Source organism: Neofelis nebulosa, chromosome 14, assembly GCF_028018385.1.
Source record: "Neofelis nebulosa isolate mNeoNeb1 chromosome 14, mNeoNeb1.pri, whole genome shotgun sequence".
NCBI lineage: Eukaryota > Metazoa > Chordata > Mammalia > Carnivora > Felidae > Neofelis > Neofelis nebulosa.
The window spans coordinates 79,168,941-79,191,537 of NC_080795.1; the positions used below are offsets into that span (position 1 = coordinate 79,168,941).

The 22,597-nt window shown below is 45.6% G+C and overlaps 1 pseudogene; it reads left to right on the plus strand.

Moving 5' to 3' along the window:
* The first annotated feature begins 3,139 nt into the window (after positions 1–3,139).
* LOC131494550 (histone H1.4-like) overlaps positions 3,140–22,597 on the plus strand; it is an 84,388-nt pseudogene continuing 64,930 nt past the window's right edge.

The following is a 22,597-nucleotide window of genomic DNA, read 5'->3' on the forward strand; positions in this document are numbered from 1 at the left end:
ATCTGGCAGGAGGGAAGCTTTAGCCTGTCCAGTGTGTGGGGAGGGGAAAGACCTGAACGGGAAAGGACAGGGAGAGGGCTCCGTAGGTCTGGAGATGGGGATGATGTCACCCCTGGGAGGAGCCCGGCGGCCTTGCTAAGCATGGGACGTGAGGTTCAGCGATGCGTGGGGAACACTTCAAGGTGGAGAAGAATGTACTGTCTGCCTCCAGGAAGAGCTGGCTAATGCAGATGAATTCGTGGGGCTGGGGAGGGGGCGGGGAGCCTGGGTGGGAGGGAGGTGGGGGAACTCACATTTGGCTGTACGTGTGTGTTGTTTAGACCCTTTCTGTGTGTCCGCATGTTTATGAAGTATTTTAAACATCTAGAATATTACAGAAAACAGTATCATGTACTCAGTAGCAAGTTTCATGGCTGACATTGGGCCCCTTGGCTTCAGATTAATTCTTGTGAAAAGACACACACCGGGGTCCTCAGACAGACCCTCCAGAGGCCACTTTCCCAGCCCCCCGCCCTTCCTTGAAAGAGCCACTGTCCCCAGCTGCTTACCATTCACGTGGGTGTTCTTACACCAGTTTTTAAAAAATTGACATGTGTTTAAAATCTGTAAACGTGGCCTATGTCATCTCTCCAGTTACAGAAGTTGATTTTACTTGAACAAGACCAGAATCTGTCACTGCAAAATATGCCTCTTTGGCATAAGGATTATTTTAGACTGATTATTTTTTATTGTTTTTAAGAAACACCTTCTCTCTCTCTCCCTCTCTCTCTTCTTTTTAATGTGTATTTATTTTTGAGAGAGAGAGAGAGAGAGAGAGAGAGAGAGAGCATGAGCAGGGGAGGGGCAGAGAGAGAGGGAGACACAGAATCTGAGGCAGGCTCCAGGCTGCGAGCTGTCCACACAGAGCCCGACGCGGGGCTTGAACTCACGAACTGCGATATTGTGACCTGAGCCGGCCGAAGTCAGATGCTTAACCGACTGAGCCATCCAGGCACCTACCTACCTTTCTTTCTTTCTTTCTTTCTTTCTTTCTTTCTTTCTTTCTTTCTTTCTTTCTTTCTTTCTTTCTTTCTTTCTTCCTTCCTTCCTTCCTTCCTTCCTTCCTTCCTTCCTTCCTTCCTTCCTTTCCTTCCTTCCTTCCTTCCTTCCTTCCTTCCTTCCTTCCTTCCTTCCTTCCGTTACATATAGGAGCTCTAAAAGCAGAGTAGAAGTTACCCTTTTATAAGAGACATTGATACTTACAAGGGAGATCTCCATTTGTGAGCGTGTTCCCTGCTGCACACCAGGAAGAGGAGGATGAGAAAGTCTCTAGACACTCTTTTCCAAGGAGGAGGCACAGCCTGAAACCTGCTTGACAACCACAGCCTCCCTCACTGTGTGGCGGGAGACCTCCCATAACTGACCACCTCACTTGCAACACTGTCCTCTGCCTTTAGCAGAAGATGGTGTGTAAGGTGGCTTTGGTCATCTGGGGAATTACTCCATTCCCCTGGGTCTCTCCCCTGTAGACAAGAGGAATACATGGTGTTAAACTTCCGTTTGCTTTTCTCCTGATAATCTGTCTTTTATGACAGGGGGTCTTGGCCAAGAACCTAGAAGGGTGGAGGTAAAATTACTTTTCCTCCCCATATGCTATTTCATTTATTTGTTTGTTTGTTTAAAGTTTATTTATTTTGTGTGAGAGAGAGAGAGTACAAGTAAGGGAGGCCCAGAGAGACAGGGAGAGAGAGAATCCCAAGCAGGCTCTGCACTCACAGCACAGAGCCCGATGCAGGGCTCAAACTCATGAACCATGTGATCATGACCTGAGCTGGAATCAAGAGTTGGACACTTAACTGACTGAGCCACCCAGGCTCCCATATTTATTTTTAAATTTTTATTTATTTTGAGAGAGAGAGAGCGTACATGAGAGCAGGGGAGGGGCAGAGAGAGAGGGAGAGAAAGAATCCCAAGCAGGCTCCATGTTGTTAGTACAGAGCCCAATGCAGGGCTTGATCCCACAACCGTGGGATCATGACCTGAGCCAAAATCAGAGTCAGACACTTAACTGACTGAGCCACCCAGACACCCCCGCATGCTGTTTTATTTTATTAAAAAATTTTTTTGATGTTTATTTTTGAGAGAGAGAGACAGTGTGAGCAGGGGAGGGGCAGAGAGAGGGAGACACAGAATCCGAAGCAGGCTCCAGGCTCTGAGCTGTCGGCACAGAGCCCAACGTGGGGCTCGAACTCACAAACCATGAGATTGTGACCTGAGCTGAAGTCAGATGCTTAATCGACTGAGCCACAGGCACCCCAGTGTGCTCCTATTTTAGAGACAGTGGTCTTGTGTGATACGTGTTTGTGAAACCTTTCTTTCCCCAAGTTAAGTTGCTCATGCCTTTCCTCTCCTTTACCATGTAAATGTGTTGAATCTCATTACAGGATTTTCTGAAATTGAGCCTTTTTTTTTTTTTTTTTTTTTGCAAAAGTATGTTTCCATTTCAAATAGTTCATTTTTAAAGGCCAATGACCTTAACGCACTCTGATGGACTTTCCGCGGGAGTCGGCCAATAGCTGTAATTTGTAGCAGCTGCTGTGTGTCTATAGGATAAGACAGCATTCCAAATCCTCTAATTCCCGTTTCTAATCCTTCAGGGGCTCTGTTTCGTTCTCCGAGCTTCAGCCTCCTCTGACTGCATCGGTGGCCTTCACACCTCACGATCCCCAATTCCGACTCCCCTCCTTACCTCTGGCTTCTCTTCCTAGCCTCCCATCGCCAGGGCTTGATGGTTGCCATCTTTTAGTGGTTCTTGAAGGCAATCCCTACTTCCTGTATTGCGAATCCTTGCTTTGACTCAGGCTTCCAAACCTTGTATGTTGGGGATCAAGCATGACTGTTGTCAGGCATAGACAGGGCTCTGCATGTCCCTTCCCTGTCCGATGAAGGCCAAACTCTTTAGTAGCACATGACCTTGTTCCTGGGTGCTGGACACACTTCCCTGAGAAGGCGGTGGCAATTTGTAGCACACATCTGTGGCCACGTCTTGAGGTCCCTTCTCAAAGGGAGCCCCTCCCTCTCCGTGAGGGGAGTCTGGGTCTGTGAGCTGACTTCTATGTATGTGGGCATCAAATCGGAGAAAAGGCCACACGTCCCCAGCATGGCGACTCGAGTCAAGTGCATGTCTGCTGGGTCCGAAATTCTCCCGTGTACGTACTTCCGGGAGCGCTGCGCGAGTATTTCCATCCAGGCATCCACCACGAGTAGCCATCATCGTGAGGTCCTGCCTGTGAAAATGGCCTCTCTTCCCCCTGCTTACCATGTGCTGGTGCCTACTTTATGTCTGGGGACCAAGGCCCCACCACCCAGCCCCTCATGCTCCCCGTCCCTCATTCCTTGGAAGTCAGGAGCCTGATTTCAGGGCCACACCCTCCCCATCCTCCCCATCACCACAGAGCTATTGAGGGAAGCTGGTGCCCCTCCCCCGAGGCATTTCTTAGTGTCTCCGTGCATCAGAGAACTTGGGGGTGGGGGGGGGAGACACAGTGTACAAAGTATCAGAGCAAACCGCACATGACAGACTCGACTGAAATCCCATCTAACCTCTGCTTTGGGTGTTTGCCAGTGTTGAGCACAGTGCTCAGTTAGCCAACCAAGCACAGTGTGACTGCCACACCCAAAGTATTAAGTCCCCGTCCTGCATGAGCGCCTCTGTCGGTCTGTTCGAGCGGCTGTGGCATGGCTCCACGGACCGAGCGGTTTATATACACCACAGCTCTGTTGGCTGGACAGCCAGGATCGGGAGCAACGTGGTCGGGTGAGCGGCCCTTCCAGGATGCAGGGACCTTGCTTGTCCTCGTGCATTCAGGAAAGCTCAGTGCCGTCAGCCTTGTGTGTGTCTGTGGGAATGTTCCATCCCCGGGGCCCCCGCTCCCCCTCAGTTCTGGTACCTCTAACAGAATCAGTGCCCCTCATGGCCTCTGGGCTTGGGCCACATTCACATGTGACCTGCCACGCTGGGAGATAAGGGGTTACTTTGGAACTGCCGTGGAGTCGGTTTAGGTTTCTACCTGTAGTCTGAGTTGAGAACTCGAGCCTTTAAGTTTGTCGTTTTCTCTAGATGTGTTCCGAAGGCCAGCCCGAATCTGCCAGCCCACGTGTCAATCTTTGCAAACACCATTGTCAACTCAGCTACTGAGCCACGTGGTCACTTCCTGAATCCACATCTTCCCTCAGCCTGTGCACGCCATGGGCCACAACAGCTGCAGAAGAAGCCCGCTGCACACGCATCAGTGTCCCCCTTTCCCTGGTGCATTGATCGTGTGTTCCAGTGTTAAATACATAACTGGTGCAATCTCACAATTCCTGACTCTGTTTCCCGGGGGCACTTCTGGTAGCCATAACTGGATTGTTCAGGGAATTGTATACCCACAGGGTGCATAAAGGTACCATAAACTGTGCCCAAAGCTTTTCCAACGGAGGACAACCTCATGCTTAGGGAGGTCTTCTCTCATTGTAATCAAATGTAAGCTCCTTGCGAAAAGGACTTTCTGCTGGTTTTGTTTACTGATGTCCTCCCAGGGTATGAGCTGTGCCCTTGCATCCAGCGGGGGCTCAGGGGATGGTTCGTGACTGAGTGAAGAAATGAGGGAGGACTGGAATCGCCAACAAACATTTTATGATCACACATGTAGTAACAAAAGAGCATTCTAAAAATAACTTTCTTTTATTTGAGCAGAACATTGAACCCCAAAGTGCCCCAAGGAAAAAATGTTCAGCTGTATGAGTTTTTCAAAGTAAAAGTTGCCTGTGCAACCACCGTCTAGGTCAAGGAGAAAAATGAAAGAGCAACGGAAGCCCTTCAAGGCCCCTAGGGGATCCCCTGAGTCACAACGCCCATCCCCAAAGGGAACTATGACACTGACTTCTATCACCAAAGGGGAGTTTTTCCTGTGTTTGAAATACACATGGGGGCACCTGGGTGGCTCAGTCAATTAAGTGTCTGACTTGCGATTTCAGCTCAGGTCATGATCTCACAGTTTCTGAGTTTGGGCCCTTCATCAGGCTGTGTGCTGACAGTGTGGAACCTGCTTGGGATTCTCTCCTCTCTCTCTCTGCCCTTGTCCTGGTTTCTCTCTCTCTCTCTCTCTCAAAATAAATAAATAAACTTAAAAAAATACCATTCACACATATGCAATACGCAGTGATACATATACACACATGTATAATACACAGGTATACACACACATACACAATACACATGCCCACAAATGAACGTGACACACATACACACATATGCATGCACACACACACACATTACACAATACATGTGCACCAGGACTGACCTAATATATATGCACACATACACACACCATACACATGCACCTGCACACAAACACACACTCTCACACCCACGCAACACAGGGTGTACCTCATTGTGTCTGGGTTTGCTCACTCAATACCACCTTTCTGCAATTTATCGATGCTGGTGCGCATGTCAGTATTTGGTTCTTTCCCACTGTTTCATGTTTCGCTATGTGAATAGTCCCAGTTTATTTATTCATTTCACCGAATGTGAACATTGGGTTCTTTCTAGTCTGGTTGCAAATGGTACCCACCGTGGTGATTCCTGCACACGACTTCAGCAAACGAATGCTCGTATTACCTAGCGATGGAATTTCTGAGCAAATGCACTCATCTGTTCAGTTTTTTTAGATATTGCTACCAGTGTTACACAACAGTTGTGACAATTTACACTCCTGCCGGCTTAGTGTGAGCGTTTGCAGATGACACGTTCTCACCAGCGTCAAGTGTCACCAGTCATTTTTGTTTTAGCTTTCTGGACGTGGGAGGGCGTTTACTGGGATTTCATCATAGTTTGGGTTTGCATGAGGAAAGAGGCTGAACACATTTTTATATACGTGTTGGCCTTTTGGATAAAGTGTTTTGCTGGCTGATTGTTCAGTCTCTTGTCCATTTTTCTATTGAATTTCCTTTCTTACTGATTTAAAAGATTTCTTTATTTATTCTGGATAGGAGTCCTTCATCAGATATAATAATCTACTCTTACCTGTGGCCTGAACACTTCTCTTACTGGTATATTTTGATGAGTAGAAATTGTTAATTATATCCCAGGCAAATTGTCTTTTCAAAAATAGTTTAATGGGTAGTGTATAATTTCTCTACTTAAAATATCTTTGCCTACATCATGGCATTAAGCCATTCTTCCATGTTACTTTTTAGAATTTATAACAATTTTTCTTTTGCATTTATACCTATCACCTATCTGGAATGAATTTCATGTATACACAGAAGGAATAAATATTCATTTTTTTTTTTCAACGTTTTTAATTTATTTTTGGGACAGAGAGAGACAGAGCATGAACGGGGGAGGGGCAGAGAGAGAGGGAGACACAGAATCGGAAACAGGCTCCAGGCTCCGAGCCATCGGCCCAGAGCCTGACGCGGGGCTCGAACTCACGGACCGCGAGATCGTGACCTGGCTGAAGTCGGACGCTTAACCGACTGCGCCACCCAGGCGCCCCTATTCATATTTTTAAAATATGGATATCTAATTGATCAAGAATATAATTCTTTTGTTTATAGCATTTGTGTGTGTGTGTGTATGTGTGTGCATGAGTGTGTTAGTGGAAATTTTACCCTATTCCATTCCTTTATTTGCCTGTTTGCACACATTATTGTACTGTCTTCATTATTTAGCTTAATATCTGGTCATGGAAATTCCATGTTTGCTCTACTACTTTAAGATTGTCTTGGCTAGGGGCACCTGGGTGGCTCAGTGGGTTAAGCATCTGACTTCAGGTCATGGTCTTATGGTTCATGGGTTCCAGCCCTGCTTGGGGCTCTGGGCTGATAGCTCAGAGCCTGGAGCCTGCTTCGGATTCTGTGTCTCCCGCTCTCTGCCCTTCTCCCCACTCACGCTCTATTTCTCCCTCAAAAATAAACAAACATTAAACATTTTTTATAAGATTGTCTTGGATATTTTGGGGCACTTGCATTTACATAAAAATGACTCGGATAAATGAAGCAATATCCAGTCCAATTTTGGATACACCACATTGTGGTTTTGTTTCCTTTGTGATTTTTGATCTCCAGTTCTAACCTCCTTGGTAGATTATCTATGCCAATCCTACACACACACACACACACACACACACACACACACACCTGGTGCACTGTGCTTTGTGGTACATGTGCAGTTTTGTGGTCTCTTTTCACATTGACTCTTGGCCTGGTTTGGCCATGTGGCTAACTTTTGGCTCATGAAACATTAGCAAACATCGTGGGCACGGAGGCTCTGTCTTCAGGAACACACACTTTTGAGATGCTTCTTTTCAGAACCCAGATGCCATGCTGTGAGAGCTCAGCCTAGCTGCCTGGAGAGGCTGTGTAGAGAATTGAACACCTGGCTGACGTCCCAGGCCACAACCAGCACTAACCGGCCACCCAGCCTTCCGGGACATGGATCCTCCAGCCATCTCGGAGCTTCCCCAGCTGGAGCCATGTGCCTGATTGCAGGCTCTTGAGATAACAAATTATTTTGGCTAGATTCAGTCTCTAAATTTTGGTGTCGTTCTCTATACATTCATGGAATGTATGTATACAGCATGTGTGTATATACCTGAATATATTGGGAGTGGTTTATTACACATCAACAAAATTGTGAAATTTATATATGTATACGTACATATATATACATATATATGTACGTATACATATAGAGATAATACATATGTGTGTGTACATATATATATATATATATATATATATATATATAGAGAGAGAGAGAGAGAGAGAGAGCGAGCACGCGCATGCACGCGAAAGAGGAATCACTCTTCTAGTGATTCTTGGAAGGAATGTTGGGCTAACAGTTTTTCAGTTCAGTAACAGAGGTGAAAATATAATTGAACAAGTTTCCGTAGTGAATGGCATAGAAGAATGATATGGTTGATACACTGTGAATAATTGGACACTATGCCTCATTGATCCAATCCATTAAATAAAGACAGGGGAGGACAGCTCATATAAAATACATTATTGTAATGGTAGTTTTGCTGATAATACAAGGATTGTGATTGTTCTCAGGTGCTTGTATGACAGGTGGGTAACAAGCTCTTGGAGTCACTGAATTGAAAATTGTGTTAATACATGTTATATATCATGTTTCTTAAGTCCCGTAATGGAAGGAGAACCCAAGAGGATATGTGCAGATAGTACTGCAAATAAATTATGTATTTTTTTTAGATAATTATCCTCTTTGCATTGACATATTTACATTTTAGAAATACTTGTCAGGAACACAACAGGTCACACGTGTTCCAGTTAAATGATCTTTCTGCACCTTGACTGCTACTCCTAGGACAACACGGTAAGGATCCTTTGATGTGCCTCACACGATTCAGATGTGCCACAAGCAATCTGAGACTAATAACCCTTAAAGCGCTGATGTTGGCAAATTATATACTTTATAAATAACGTAGAGCAATTCGAGTCTATCTCTGTAAAATTCTACTTGATTGTGTTTTGATGTTCCCTTAAAATGGCGTGCTGTACATTTTCTGTCTATCCCTGTCCCCCTGCATGCTCCCCCTTGCTCACCTGGCTCTGGCTGGCAGATGCTGAGATGGACAGAAGGCATCAATGGCATCCCAAGCCCTCTGCTCCTACAGTGGGTTTGGTAGGGGAGTATCAGCCAGAGATCTGAGAGCAGAAGTGGTAAAAACAGAGAGGGAGACAAACCTTCAGAGACTCTTAGATACGGAGAACAAACTGAGGGTTGATGGAGGGAGGGGGTGGGGGATGGGCATTAAGAAGGGAACTTGTCGGGATGAGCACTGGGGGGTGTATGTCAGTGATGAACCACTGGGTCCTAGTCCTGAAACCAATACTACACTGTATGTTAACTAACATAAATTTTTTTTTAAATCGGGGTGTTTCTTCTTTTGACTTTCTTTTCTGATTTCTGCGAGATCTCTGCAGATTGACGATGTGATTCAGCCCACTCTCTCTCTCTCTCTGCCTAGTAGCTGTCCCCACACAACCTCGCATGCCTAGGGGGCCGTGGCTCACCCTTGTTACTAGCTTCACAACATGGATCTTCCCTCCTGGGCCCCCCTAAATCCTGTCCACAGAATGAAATGGTTCCCTTTGCAAACTTTCCTTATGTAAACTCTTCTCCCCTATACGTATATCATCTCGTTCCTGCCAGGATGTTAGGAAGTTGAGATGACTTATCTTTTAGCATATTTTATAGCAAAATCTGGGTAAACACGTGGGAGTAAGCTCTGAACTTGACCCAACCCGTCATGTGCCAAACATCCATCTAAAAAATAAAGTTGAGCCTCTGAATTGAGTCCAACAGAGCCTTTTAGAAGTAATAAGTTATAATAATGGCATCTGTCCATTAGAAGAACTAGTGAATCCTAGAACTTCTGCATGTCCACATTGGGAAGAGATCACGTGACCCCACACATCCTTTCTCAGTGTGGGAAAACTAAGGTCCGGAAAGTGGGCATCACTGTCCCAGATCACAGTGTGAGTGGGTCTAACTGGTATGAGCAGGAGGCTGAAGGCTGCATGTTGGAAGGAGAGAATCATGCACTGAGGATCTGGAGTTTGCGTTTCTACCTATTCAGCCACCAAGCAAATACCACACAGCAAATACATGCAAACCCCGTTCTAGAAGTGAACAAGGTGATGTTATTCCTGCCCTCGTGTGGCCTCCACCCTTAAGGGGATCTCAGGAAATTAGAAGTCAACCAGAGTACTGTGACTCATTGTTACTGCAGTGAGTGAGTAGTAACAGGGACACCAACTTTGGGAAGCCGTCAAGGAACACCTTTCTGCAGAGGTGATACTTGAACGCATATCCAAATGGCTCATTGATATCACTGCCCAAATATTCTTATTGAGTGCCTACTATGTGCCATGCATGTGCGGTGTGCTGGGACTTAATGAGTAAAACCTGCTATTGTATCTTAGTGAAGGAAAGGGGCTGCAAGCCCGGAGTGTGAGGAAGAGGCTAGGGCAAGAGAGAGCGGTGGGGAGGCAGCGACACAGTGCTTTCCAGGTCCTGGTGAGAAGTTTTGCTGATACTCTTAGAGCACTGGATCATAATAAACAGCCTTAGGCATACATGTGTGTCTGTGTGTACATCTGTATGTAGGTTTGTGTGTGTGTGTGTGCATGCATGTGCACATGTACCCACATGCAGAGTTTACACTGCCTAGAGCATGCATGGAAGAGGCAGTCAGAACGTGTGCAAAGGCCCTGAGGTCAGAAGAGCTTTGTGCATTTCTTTGAGGAATTGCAAAAAGACCGCTGTGTTGGAGCATCGTGAGTGGGGTGAAGGGGGTTTCTAGATGAGGCTGGGGATTGGGCAGGGGACAGGCCGTGCCAAGTCTGTGGGCCAGGGGTAGAAGCCCTTCCGGTAAGCACCTGGGAGGCACTGACCCAGGCCTGCGATCATCACTTACCAGCCCTGTGACTGAATCCTCCTCTATCAGAGCAGGCAAGCACAGCCACTGAGGCAGAGCCACCCAGGAGGATGAAATGAGGTGTGACAGCAGTCCAGTGCTGGGTGCCGCGCGGGCCGCCGTCTGCACCACCTTCCACGTGACCCCTCATTTCAGTTTGCCCTTGGCGAAACACCCACATTGCGCTAAGTGGGTGCGTGCTGAATGTGTGAGTGTCAGCGTCCTCCAGGAGCTTGTTTATAACTCAGACCCCTGATCCCGGTTCGAACCCAGGTCTACTGACCTTGAATTTGTAGGACTGGGGCCTGGGAGCCTACAGTTTCAAAGAAGCACATGGGGTGACTGACGCTTGGAAGCCACTTGACCAGATGCTCTTCAAGGACCCTCAGACGCCAAAGCCTCCATGAATGAATGCCCATAACTCTGGTGCCATGGCCTGCATTGAATGTGACCTCTGGAAGTCCCCTCTGCTGCCAGATTTCCACCTCGTTTCCGGCACGGCCTCCACAGACTCTACGGGATGGCTTCTCTCCCTCCCCTTGCTTCCCAGTTTAATTATCACGGCAACCAGATGGGACAGGTTCCGGCTCAGACCCATTTAAACATCTCAGAGGGCACCGTTCGGGACCCGGGCCCTTTATCATTTGCCAGGCCCTGACCCTAGAAGCCTGGAAGGTCTCCTTGTGCTAATTAGCAATGAAGTGTCCTTCTGACAGAATAATCTGATTATTGGGCCCCAGAGCAGCTGTTGATGGTCACAGTCAAACCCCCACGGAGAGAGCACGTCCCAGCAGGGGCGGGGGGTCGGCCCCCTGGAATAGTATGCCCTCTTCCTCCATGGCCCCGTTTCCAAACACTTCTGTGTGTCTGTGCCTCTCTTTGTGCTTTTGAAAATGTGAGTGTAAAGGTATCTTTCTTCAGGAAATTAAATGCACACATGCAAACTGATGTACCCACTTCCAGGGCTTGTGGGCGACTTCAGTCCACCGGTGGCTCCTGCCTCTCTGTGCCTCCTCTGGTGGCAGACAGGAGCCCGTCCCGCCCTGCTTCCTTTCCATGCACAGCTTACCATGCTTCCTTCTGGACCTTTTCTTGTGTGCTCTTGTTTCTAGGCACGTGGGATTGATTACACCATAGACGTTGTTCCTTTGAACGACACATGGGAAAAGGGCCCAGAATTTGAGTTGGGAGACCCGAATGCCTGTTTCAGCCCTGCTCACCAACTGTCTAAACTTGGAAAACTTACCCTTGGAGATCTAGTACCCAGCCGGGAACCTGGCGGGATTGGGCATTACGGCCGAGGGCGCCTCACCGCAGTAGGACTAGTTTACAGGAGAGCTGTGTGCGATTGTGCGGCACTGGCCGCTCTGATGGTGTTGACAGGGTGACAGCAACTGACATTTGTTGGGTACGTCCTTCCTTCTCCAGACACCGTGCTCCTGGCTGGGAACGCACTAATTAACGTGATCTGAAAATAACCAACCCTGGAAGGTAGGTAAAAACCTGAGGATTATTTTGTAAATCATTGGGTAGAAAAACCTGGCTAGAGATATAATGACATTTTTATGGTTTTCATGTAATTTGTTCTTATGAATATTCATGTCTCCCTGCAAAAATAGTAATGAGTTTTATTAAGAGGCTTGCCCTTGACCCTTCTTGGACGCTTCACACTATGAGACTTGCGAATTGTCTTATGGGAGGCTTCTAAAATTTGAAAACATTCTGAATTCTGAAACATTTCTGGGCCCAAAGGTTTTGGAAAAGGGATTTGAACCTGCGTATCTTATACTCGTTTTAAAGTTGTTAAAAGTGAGACTCATAGTTTAAGCACCAGGATGCCTGGGGGGCTCAGTCAGTTGAGCGTCTAGCTTTGGCTCAGGTCAAAATCTCAGGTTTCGTGAGTTCGAGCCCCACATGGGGCTCGCTGCTGTCAGTGCAGAGCCTGCTTCAAATCCTCTGTCGCCCTCTCTCTGCTCCTTTCCCACTCGCTCGCACGGACACTTGCGCCCTCTCTCTCAAAAATAAATCAACATTAAAAAGAAAAAAAAGAAAAGTTTAATCACCTACCCAAGAAGAGCTGATGAGTAAGCTGGCTGCAGCAAGAACCAAGAACCATCTGATGCTGTGGACCATTCTCTTTCTGCTGGAGTATGTGCATTAAACGTGGTCTAAGAAGCTGACGGGCAGAGTGGACTCAGTGACCCGCCCCCCCCCCCCAACGGCTTTCTGACTCACATCTGCAGATCTCAGGTGGAGCAGCTCTTCCCTGCCCTGTCTTCCTCCAGAGCAGCCATGCTTCATCTCGGGGCTTTCTCAACAAACGTACAGCTCCATTTGGGATCTGGGAACAAGCAACCATTCTGATTTTCCAATATGCTTGGGGTAAGGTGTCTGTCAGGGCCAGCACTGCATTTAGGACACAGAATGACGTTGAGATGGTGGGACTGAAAACCCAACAAAGAAGGAAATATTTACAGAAGGGAGGGAAGCGTTAAGAGAACTGGCACTTGATGCTGAGCCTCCAGAAGAGCAGCCCTGGGGTTGGCTACCACCCAGAGCTGTGCAGGGACGAGGAGGGGACACAGATTGAGGGGACCCCAGAAAGAGCTGGGGCTGCAGGAAAGGCCCCCAGGCAAGAGCTGGAGTGAGGGAGGGGGACAGCCATCCCCAGACTGTGGCCCCATCGGTCTTTTTGTCTTCTGCTGGTGCTGTTGGATGGCCAAAGCCAAACAAAAGTGAGACAGCAAAGAACCCAGCAGATGCAGCTCTTAGGGTCTGGCCTCACAGAGCACAGAGAATGGCAGCAAATAGTGGACAGTGGGTATCTGCATGGAGACTAACCAGTGCATGTGAGGTCAAGGTCCCTCATGAGCTACGAGCTAGCGTGGCATGGTGGTTAGGTGTGTGAGCCTTGGACAGAATGCCTTGCATATCGGTCAGCTTGGGCTGCTGTAACTGAATGCAGTGGGCTGGGTGAGAGCTCTCTTCTGGGCTCGTAGGTGGCCGCCTTCTCCTGATGCCCTCAAATGGCAGAAAGAGCTTTGGTGTCTCTTCTGTTTATAAAGACACTAATCTCATGACAGGAGCCCCACCCTCATGACTGCATAAAAGAGAATTACCTCCCAGAAGCCTTGCCTCCAAATGCCATCACACTGGGGGGTAGGACTGCAATTTAGGAATTCGGTGATGGGCGAAACATAGTTCAATTCATAGCACCTCAGTTGATCTTGAAATTCCCTTGTGGCATTGATCATTTCAGTCATTTATTTAGAAATGTTTTGTTTTTGGAACTTTGTAACTGTTTTCATCTTCCCTTTTTAAAATTTCCTTCTCTTAAGCAGCACTCGTAATGGGGCCACACGTGTTACATCACTGAATCATAGCAATGACTCATTTTATCAATGAGGCCACCAAGTGATTTCGCTAACTCATTGAATCAAGACTGAGAAAAGTGTTCTTCTGAAGAGAGTATTTATCGAGGAGACATATTTTTATAAGCTTTCTGAGATAGAAGTAAAGCCACAAAAATGACCTTTCAAGTAGGAGTCTGTGAATTTGTGCATCCGTGAGCCCCTTCTTTCAGGAGCACCAGCAGGTCGGAGATGATAACTGGGGAGTTGTATCTTTCTGCATCATGGAAGGTTTGAAGATGGGTTAGGGCAGAATCTGGAAAGGAAGGGACGCCCATCAGGGCAGTGTCCATGGCAGGGCAGACAGAAGGGAGAACAAAGGAAACATAAAGGCAACAAAACAGCATGTGCAGAGATGTGGGCAGGAAGGGAGTTTGGAGGAATTAGTCCACTTTGTGAGTTGCATGTTATGTGTGTGGGATGCCATATAAACCCTACTCAACTTGGAAGCTTTAGGAAAGTCTACTGTGCTCACAGGCTTCAGTGAAGACGGATTATTTTAAGGAAGTCCAAGAGGATGCGTTCTGTTCCAGGTCAGCAGGGATTAAAAACTGGTCCAGCACATGTCATCAAGAGAGCAAAAGGACAGCTGCGTAGCCTCTATTTTATGAAAGAACATCCTGAGATTTGATAAGTCATTGTCTGAAGTTACATTACTCATAAGTGGTAGAACTTAAGGTTGAATTTAGATTTGTCTGACTTCAATGACTGAACTGTTTACACTCTTCTCTAATGGCTCTAAAGTGGTCGAGATGTGATCTTGCTATAAGGTGGTAAAATAGGTGAATCACACAAAAAAATGCTTTCCTTGAAAAGTTACGTGTGACCATCCAATTCCTGCTTGAACACCAAAGGTGACACAAAGCTCACTTTCTCCTCTAAGGAGCCTGTTTAATTTTTAAATTCCTTGGGGTAAAATTTATCCTATAAGATAAAAAGAAATACCACTTTCAATGTTTGAACCTGAATCTCTTAGTCCTAATTCAAAATCTTGCAGTAGCACCAAAGAAGGATTTTCCCAAACTATCAGAAAGCCTTTCCAACTCTTAGACAAGAAGTCACAGCTACAATGACCCTTTTGTCCTCAGGGCTAAGCAACCACAATGTCGTGAAGGAACATTTATATGTCAGCAACTCCAAGTTCCTTCTCCAAAGGTTGCCTAATACAGTTAATGATCAGCCTTTAGAGAATAGATGAACATTATTTGAAATGAGTGCATTTTTTAAAACCAGTATGTATGCACAGGATATTAATCGTCAACAATGTGTCCTCTGCTGAGCCAGAGACATGCTGGGAGAGGCCTGGGGAAGAACCTGAGATGCCAGCTTATGGAGCAATGAGGTGAAAAGCGCCATCTGGTAAGTGAGAGAGAGAGCACCTGAGAGGTGCCCAGAGAAAGCACTCATCTGCACAGAGGAACACGGGTGTGCTTCCCACACAATTAAGAGAGAAGACAAATCAAGTAGGAAGTCTGTCCCTAGGAAGGAAGCAGGCAGCCTGTGGGAGGGAGGTGGCAGTGCCCAGTATGGTGTTGGGATTCCGGGGTTGGGGACATTGGTTGGCATGTCTGGCCAGGGAGGAATGACTATAGCATCATCACCATCTTTTTTTTTTTTTTTTTTTTAATTTCCTGGCTCTGGTCCCCTCCTTGCTGAGGTCCCAAGTCATACTGAATCATTGTCAAAGTGCTCTCAGGTCCCTGCCAAGGACCATAAGGAAAGGCTATGGCCAGCAACCAAGGGGGAGACAGAAAAAGAACCAGTGACAAATTTTGAGAGGATTCAGCAGAAGAGCCAGATGGCACAACATGACTGTAGGACAGGCTGTGAGTGGTTCAAGGTTCCAAAGGGGAGAAGGGCAATAGGTCATTGAAATGCTGGCATTTAAGGGCTATGGGGCTGGTGTGGCAATTTGCTTATGGAGTCGAACGAAAGGTCTAGAGTTTCAAATATTCTCAGAAACATTCATGGTTATTACTTCCAGATGTGTACAAAGAAAACACACAACTACACTCAGGAAGGTGGGCAGACTGTAGATTGAACCTCAAGAAGTAGTTTCAATAAAATCAGAGATACTGATTAATGTCTACTTTGAGTGTGTCTCCAGTGTTTCTCTTTGCTATCATTGCAACATTATCTGTCACATGAGCAATGACGAACATACGAAATACCTAGTGACAAACTTAAAAACACACGATTTGAAAAGAAAGTCTAAAAATAAATGGAGAGTTGTACTGTATTCCTGAGAGGCTCACTCAGTTTTGTGAACACTACGACTTGTCCAAAATTAATTTATAACTTGGGGCGCCTGGGTGGCTCAGTCGGTTAAGCAGCCGACTTCGGCTCAGGTCATGATCTCGCGGTCCGTGAGTTCGAGCCCCGCGTCGGGCTCTGTGCTGACAGCTCAGAGCCTGGAGCCTGTTTCCGATTCTGTGTCTCCCTCTCTCTGACCCTCCCCTGTTCATGCTCTGTCTCTCCCTGTCTCAAAAATAAATAAAACGTTAAAAAAAAAACAAAAATTCAAAATTAATTTATAACTTGAACGTGGTGCTAGTTGGCAAAAGTGATTCTAAGGAAAATCTGAAAAAACAAACAAGAAAATTCTACAAAAGAGACCACTGGAGGGGGTTCTAACCTGTCATACAGCAAATTTATTGTCCACCTGAGATAACTGAAGTCCTGGAGTGCTGGTCCAGGAGGGAGAAAGTGTAATACAAAGAGACATCATGTATTATTTAAACAAACTGAGGGTTGCTGCAGGGGAGGTGGGTGGGGGAATGGGCTGGATGGGTGACGGGCATTAAGGAGGGCACTCATTGGGATGAGCACTGGGTGTTACATGCACGTGATGAGCCACTAAATCCTACTATTGAAGCCAATAATAAAAAAAAGAAACAGTAGAAAAAAGTATAAAAAATAGACTTTAACATATAGAAGGATAGTGTTTCAAATTTGAAGTCAAAGTGATTAACTGATTATTTTTTAAATAGTATTTTGAAATTTGGCTTAGGAAAAAATTAGGAAGACGCTCGTCTAACATGTAAAATTAATTACAGAGAGAGTAAAGCTTTAAGAATGAAGAGTGTAGTAACAATAAGAAAGTAGAGGCCTATATGAAAACTGGTTTGAATAAAATTTGTAAGAATAAAGTAGAATGTTTAAAAGTCACAAATACAGGGGCGCCTGAGTGGCTCAGTCGGTCAAACATCCGACCTCGGTTCAGGTCACGATCTCACAGTTCGTGAGTTCAAGCCCTGCATCGAGCTCTGTGCTGACAGGTCAGAGCCTGGAGCCTGCTTTAGATTCTGTCTGTCTGTCTGTCTCTCTCTCTCTCTCTGCCCCTCCTGCACTCACTTCTTCTCTCTCAAAAATAACTAAACATTAAAAAAAATCACAGATACAAAGATGGATGGATTTACTAAATGAAATATTATTCCTATGTATGCACATATGATACACATATATACTTGCAGGCTATGAAGAAAATCCCCTAAGTGGTAGTAAATAATCATAGAGGTAGACCATTTAATTGGAAAAATTATAAACAAGAAAATGTCTTTATTTTGTGTCCAATAAGCATAGTTAATGATATATCAAGATATTGACATTGGATATTCGAGATATTGAATGATATTGTAAAACGGATTGGAAAATGGACCTTCTGGTCTCTGAAATGATAGAGAAGCAACTGGAAACTTGGTAGATGGAGTGCACATTTAAGTTGCATGTTTGAATTTTCCACTTTGCTTTATTATGAGAAGCTGTGCTTTATAAAAATCTTCATTTAGTCAAACCAGATATCAAAAGACAATCATCTAGTTAGCACAAAGAAATACCTACTTCACAAATGCAGAGGTAAAAACAAAGCCTCAGTTGATTTTTTAGTGTTTTTTAGAAAAGTGTTTATTTTTGAGAGAGAGAGATTGTGTGCACAGGAGGGGCAGAGAGAGAGGGAGACATAGAATCCCAAGCAGGCTCTACGCTGTCAGCACAGAGCCTAACGTGGGGCTCGATCTCATGAACCTTGAGATCGTGACCTAAGCCGAGATCAGGAGTCGTTCGCTTAACCCACTGAGCCACCCAGGTGCCCTGATTTTTTAATGGTTTTTATCTCCTAGGAAATCTAAGTCATGAAGTATGTTTATTTTATGTCATCAAAATGGGCATTTCTGTAACTATGGTTTGCCCAACCTGTCCACGATCTCGACATTCTGCATGAAAAGGTGTGTGCATGTGTGCGGGTGCAAATTTATTGCAAGGATTTTGACAACTGATGTAAGCATCCTGGATCACCTTATATTCATGAAGAGTCATACGTTATTAGCCCCAGATACAGTTTTGTGTTTGCCTTTACTGTTAGAAAATGTCCAGTTATATTGATTTAATTATTTTAGGTTAATGAGAAAACTAAACAAGATGGTTCAATACATAAGTGATGTGTTTGTGTCTGGTCAAGTAAAGCAGAACTGGTATCATGGTAAGTGGGACCATCAGTGTGCATGCGTGTGCGTGGGTGCGTGCGTGCGTGTGTGTGTGTGTGTGTGTTTCCATCTTAGGAATGAGAGAGGTGGTGAGGAAATAACCCAGCACAAAGAAGTAAACCACGTCAAAATCTAAATAACCCTCCTGGTTAGAGACCATGCCTATGTTCGTGTAATGTTTCAAGCAGGCTTTTATTTTAGCAAAAAACAATTTTTATGTATCTCATTAATGCTATTTACATTTTATTTGCTTCTTGTCTTTATTAATGTTTCCATTATAAATGTTATTTGACTTTCTGGTTGACTCAGAAAATTTCTGCTTAATTTTCTTTTTTTTTTCAAGTTTATTTTTTATGCATTACTTCTTTCGAGAGAGAATGCACACATACAAGCACACAACGGTGGGAGGGGCAGAGAAAGAGAGGGAGAGAGAGAGAATCTCAAGCAGGCTCCAAGCTGTGAGCACGGAACCCGATGTGGGGCTTGAACTCGTGAACCATGAGATCATGACCTGAGTCAAAACTCAAGAGTCAGGTGCTTAACTGACTGAACCACCAAGGCACCGCTCTGCTTAATTTTCTGCACAAAGGACACTAGAGCTTTCCGATTCTCTCCCTCTTTGGAGTATAACCCACTGGAATAAATGCTGAATTCTATCTCAGGATACCTTGGATGAGACCCCATGGCCTGGCCAGTATCTTACATCAGTTTCTTCCACTTTAGAGGCCTTAGTTTCCATACCCACCCCCCAAAAATGAGAAGTTTGCATGTGAACTGAGGTTCTCAAATTTGATGGAGCATAAGTATCATGTGGGGAGTTTGATGACCATGCACATCCATATCTCCAGCTTCGGGGAATCTGAGAGAGCTGTTTGGTGGCACCAGGGCCACTGCTTTGGAACCAGCACTCCAGGCCATCCAGATGCAGGTGTGTTGTGGTCCCACACTGAGAAACGCCATCCTCAAGCCACGGTCCTTATGCTGGAGGCACATCAGAATCACCCAGACAGCTTTGAAGTCATAACGTTGACACCAATGTCTAGGCCTTAACCTAGGCCAGTGTAGACTTGCCAGGGCACAGATTTTGTTTAAAAAGCTCCCTCAGTGACGCAGTACAGTCAGGATGAAAAACCTCTTCTCTCAGCAGATGTGTTAGACCCTTTACAGTCTGAACCTGTTACTTAAACAGGTAGTTCTGGGTCAAATGGTAAGCCAGAATAGACAGGTGGGTGGTGGCACAGGAACCCATGTGACAGAATGATAGGGGACAATGGCAACTGTGGGAAGGAGATTCAAGGGTAGAGGGGAAACCTATTCTTTAACCATCAGTCAGTTCACCTCAGTTAATCCTGACTTCGTATCATTTTCTCATCATATGTAAAGATGAGGGGAACATGTCCACAGGAGTGACATGATCCATTCCAGGTCTTACAGACAGCAAGAGGCGGAGCCAGGATTTGAACCCACGTTGGTTGGACCCAAAGCCTGCTAACCACATTCTACTGCCAATCTGAAGGTAGGTGGGAGGTTCCCTCACTCTTCCTGGCTGACTTGGTCCATATTCCTAGAGGGTAAATTATGTTTCCTCCAATGCATCTGGGATGGGAAAAACAAAACGCAAAACAAAAGGAACTAAGAACAAGATCCTCTAATCATCTAAAGATATTTTGCGTTTTGGTAAAACCATAGTCATTTCAATGGCCATGTAATTCCTGCTTTAATGCTCCATCTCCACAGATTTAGGGTAGCTCCGGGAAAGAATCTGCATTCCGTTTACTTGTGAAGCATACCCCTGTGCCAGAACCATGAGGGATGTCATGTTTCACGCATTTCCACGGACCCGCCAACACGCCTAAGAAGAGCCAAAGACATGTTATCTAGAAAACCATTCACCAGCGTGTAGAAAGTGCATAGGTGACTCAGACCGCAGGATTTTGGGAATTTCCCAATTAGACACTCATGGGAAATGTCTCTCCTGCTCACACAGCTAGTGAGTAGGGGCTGCCTTGGCTCTGCCCCAGTTTGCCTGTGTGTGTCGCCCATTCTTGAAATGTTACCTGGTCAAACTCCACGCTCAATTCTTTTTTCTTTTTAATTTTTTATGTTTATTTATTTTTGAGAGTGAGAGAAACAGAGCACAAGCAGGGGAGGGGCAGAGAGAGAGGGAGACACAGACTCTGAAGCGGGCTCCAGACTCTGAGCTGTCAGCACAGAGCCTGACGCAGGGCTCAAACCCATGGACTGCAAGATCATGACCTGAGCCGAAGTTGGATGCTTAACCGACTGAGCCACCCAGGCACCCCTCCATGCTTAATTCTAACCGGTGCATCCTAGTTATGGAGCTGAGACCCTATTCATGGACCTGTCAGCTGTCAGACAGGATCACCTAAGCTCCTCAAGGATTGCCAGAGAGCCACAGACACTTCTGCTTGGGCTTCAGGATACAGAAAACAATACATTACACATAGTTGTTTGGGGGACAATTAATACATCTGTGTTTATACAATAGCATCATATGCATTAGCCCCATGTTTGCACATAAAATGAATACAATAAGAATACAATAAGAATGCTCAGCAGTTACCTCCTTATGTTGAGATTTCAGTCCATGACTATCTTCTTCCTTCTCTTCCTCCACCTCTTTCTCGTCCTCCTCCTTTTCTTTCTTTGCTGACCTAAATTTTAAATATTAGCCACCATGACTGTGGACACCTGGCTTACTCATATGTATTTTCCAGGACTTCATATTTCTTCCAGGGGGCCTTATTGGAGATCCCAAAGTAAGGTTTTCTTCCTGCTCTGTCCTCCCATGTGTCCCAGACCCCAGACCTCCTTTCACAGAACTGCCATCAAACTTATGGTACTCTACTGCTCATTGTCTATCTATCTCACTAGAGTATAAGTTCCTCGAGGGCAGAGCCTGTGGGATCATCCTATTCCCTGTATGATGTGTACAGGCCACTATGTGCAACTCATCTACTCTGTGCTTGTTGAACTGATGTCTATGAAACAAGGACGCTACAGCACAGAACATCTTTGGCCAGGGTCGTGTTGTGCTGTTGTGTGATAGAAGGAGCATTTGAGAGTCATGACTCTGGTTCAAATCCTGGATCCTCAATCACCAGCTTTGTGAACAGGGGATACTTAACCACTTTGTGTCACAGTTTCTATATCCGTAAAAGTTGAGGACACAGATTTGTACTGTGCAGGATGTGTGTGAGGAGTCAGCAAGATGTACACCATCCTTCCCAAGCTAAGCAGTGAGGCCCAATCAGGGGAAAATGTAAGGAGACAAATTATACATGCCCAACTCTCATTAGAAACTGTATTATGCAACAGCCAGATACCTGTCCTCTTACCTAGCTACAGAATGCTTACGAAAAATTGTGCTGCCTCAGAAGAACATGGACGCTTAGGTGGTAGTACGTCTTCTAACTAAGAATATTTTCTAAAGGGCATTTCCTGCCTCATGAATCTAATCTTCCCTGACAGGGGAATGGCGCTCAGAGATGAAGATCGTGATGGGTGTAATACATCTTGAGTTGAGCAAAGTTATGAATTCTTTATTGCATGACCCATCTGTTTCACATTAAAAACATATTCTAAATGGCAACTGCTAGGTACATACCCAGTCATGTTTTCTTGGATAATATTTTATGGATGAAAGCTGTCTACGCAGAATATAAAGATGGATTTTCTGAAAAGACGGACTGAAAAGTTAGAATTTGAAATGTCAGAAGTCACTTTCAAGGCCTCGGAAGTCATGACCCACGTCACTGGCTTGGGCCTCACCCCATAGCCTGTCAATGCTCCCTGCAGGGACTCCAACTGAACCTCTTAGCCTGTAGACACAGCGTCTCCATGGCAGGGGCATGGGGAAGATAGTCTTCTGACCTGAATGCCCTCTGAGTATATCTCAAAGCACAGTACCGGGAGGAAAACATCTAAAAGATTGTTGTAATGGTTTCCATTTGAAGAGTTAATAGGGACGGGGGAACACTGGACATTGCATCTAACCATCTACTTCTCTACACACTAACTGCTACTGCTTTTGTTGAGACTCTTTTCGTGGACAAGTGTCTATTTCTAGGAACAATGCAGTAGCTTCTCAACCACCTGGTGCATAACCAAGGTTCGAATTCCTAGCATCCTCAGTGACCGCTCCTTACATATTTAAATAATTTCTGATCACCTCATCTCCATCCCCAGTGGACATTACCACTCACGTGCA